Below are 2,500 nucleotides of genomic sequence, written 5' to 3'. Positions count from 1 at the left end.
GGCAGATTCAAATTGTCTGGCGTTGTCTCTTGTCTGTTCTAATAAGTTGACAAATCAAAAGATTAAATTTGCTGATAAAGAAATCTCCGAGTCTCCTTTTTTTAGCCGGGGCCGAAAACTTCGATTGGTTATATCGGTACGAGTGACTGGCGTCTTTTAAGAACAGTTACTGCGACGGCAACGTTCCATCCCGTTTACGTCGTACAATGTGGATGAAATTAAAATAAATTGGTGCGAGCGGTTTCAGAGTAAAAATAAAGACTATAGGGTTCACAGTTTTACGCTCACGTTGTCGTTAAAACCTCGAAATTGGTGATTTCTTGTTGTTACGCAGGGTACCCCAAAAATATGTGCTAACATGCGTGCTGCATGTGCAGCACGATTTTTTTTTGTGGCGTTGCCGTTGACGTGGCAGGTGGAAATTTGCATTTTTCTACAAATCCAGGAAACTTGTTTTATAATTAGTTTATTTCTTGCGTGTTTTCTACGGATATCTATCTAGAAAATTGTCAAAAGCGAGAGACACTGTACGGTGGCCCACAAGTGACATGCTGCAAATTGAAGAGTTGCCGCTAATAAAGTAAAGTTGCTGCATATTAAAAAAGGTGCTGCAAATGGAATAAAGTTTCTGCAAATTTAAAATAGTTGTTGCAAATTAAAACATCAAGAGTATGCGCGCGCACTTAACTGTTTACACATGCTAACGTTAGGCCTAAGGTTAGCTTTAATGGATATTTAACTACTTTCTGTATTGTTAAAACAATGACCTGTGACCCGCGTTTTGTACCTGCCCTTCCTTCAGTGCGCGCGCATACTTTTGATGCTTTAATTTGCAGCAACATTCTTTTAATTGCAGCAACTCGTTTTGTAAATTTTCAGAAACTATTGTGAATTTGCTTGCGCCAACTTTATTTTATTTGCAGCAACTGTTTTATTTGCGGCTTGTCCCTTGTTGGCCACCGTAGGAATGAGAGATATTGCATGGATTTATAACAAGCAATATTTTAAGGAGGCTCTAAATCGTCTCCATTTCACTTTCCAGCAATAATTAATGGAGGTAACCGAGTTCGTTACCTCGGCGCCACCTATATTTACTAGGTTGCCAAACCCAGTCGGAATCTGCGTTTTGTTTCGTCGATTTTTAATTACTTTATTTACGTAGTGTCTTAGTGGGTAGAGTCATCTGCGCGTATTTTTGCTAGGCTTCAGGGGGTAGCAGAAATGGGTAGATTTTATCTGGTGGACACATTAGAATATTTAATTAACCTGCAATGGCGTCGAAATTCATTGTAACTCGCATGTCGTTTTAGTGGATCTTTAAGGAAAATATACCCTTATGGAGCTCTAGAATGGAACTTCAATTGGATAAACAAGACAGGCGGGGAAATATAAATATCTGGCCCGGGTTGCTCAAAGCACGGTTAGCGCTAACCAGGCTTTGAGCAACTGTTCCCTGGAATCTTAAAAGTGACGAGTAATGGTCTTCGACAACAATTGCATCTTTCGTCGTAGGATATCACAAAGTGAGCTTCATTTCTAATATTATTTTACGAACCTTGCTGTTATGTACAACACCGAAACCAAATGGCAAATTCTGTATGGGTGTAAAAGGAATTGAAAGCCTTGAAAGCATCACAGTGTTTACTGGAGTCGCATCTCAGTTATCTGGCAATTTACATTTAATTTGTACTCCTCTCTGCACAGTTTTCAGATAAAAAGAAAAATAATTGAAAATGTGATAGTGAAGAATTATTGGAAAGAAAGCTTGTTGTCTATTTTGTGCTTTGTTATTCACGGAAAAGGTTCTTCCGAAAAGGGTTTGATCTGAAGTTTATTTAATCGCGGATTGTGTTTCTTGTTTGCACGCACGCAATTAAAATAGGAAGTTTTTTTTTTGTTTGTTTCAATAAATTTTACGCTGGAAAAGGCTTTTGTGACACTTTTCGTCCAAATGAACGGCTAAAAATAAAGCTTTTTAACGACCTTTTGAAGTGGAATATTTTCAGTTGTAATAAGCTTGAAATAAACAAACGCAAGAAATTTAGTTGCATTTACCTCTTCGTCGAGTTCTCGTTAACATCGTACTTTCTTCACGTAATAAAAGCAATTTGAAATTTGACTAATTATTGTTGGTCAAGAATTATTTGAAAGAAAGATTGTTGTCTATTTTTTGCCTCAATATTGAAAGAAATGGTTCTTCAGTGAAGGGATGGTCAACATTGCTCCAGACTCGATTGCTTCCCAACCCAACAGATGAAATGTAAATATTCAGTTAAATATTACAACAAAATTAAAAAAGGAAAGACGGAAGTGTCTTAGCTAAAAAGTACGTTGTTAAACGGTGAAAGCGATGAACGATTAACATTCTTCCCTGTAGTTCATTCAATGTAAACAAGAACCTTGACACAAGGTGATCACGTGCACCCTTGTGGTTGCCTAGCACGTGGTCAATTTCTTCCTTTTGACATATCATCGTGACCTTCCCTTGATTCATAGAAGT

General features: G+C 37.6%; 2 protein-coding genes across 3 annotated transcripts in view; one reads left to right on the top strand and one right to left on the bottom strand.

Annotated features, from left to right (window-relative positions):
- LOC137982653 (uncharacterized) overlaps positions 1-2,500 on the top strand; it is a 30,132-nt gene that overhangs the window by 3,490 nt on the left and 24,142 nt on the right. The gene's annotated exons all lie outside the window — the stretch shown is intronic.
- LOC137982652 (neuropeptide FF receptor 2-like) overlaps positions 1-2,500 on the bottom strand; it is a 4,320-nt gene that overhangs the window by 1,110 nt on the left and 710 nt on the right. The window contains exon 2 of the mRNA XM_068829780.1: positions 1-38. This exon is cut by the window's left edge and continues 1,110 nt beyond it. The gene's annotated coding sequence lies outside the window, so the exon portion shown is untranslated. The remainder of the gene's footprint in view (positions 39-2,500) is intronic.

Source organism: Montipora foliosa, chromosome 13 (genome assembly GCF_036669935.1).
Source record: "Montipora foliosa isolate CH-2021 chromosome 13, ASM3666993v2, whole genome shotgun sequence".
NCBI classification, from domain to species: Eukaryota; Metazoa; Cnidaria; class Anthozoa; order Scleractinia; family Acroporidae; genus Montipora; species Montipora foliosa.
Note: the sequence above shows the minus strand (reverse complement) of the source record. Positions and strands in the feature narration are given on the sequence as shown.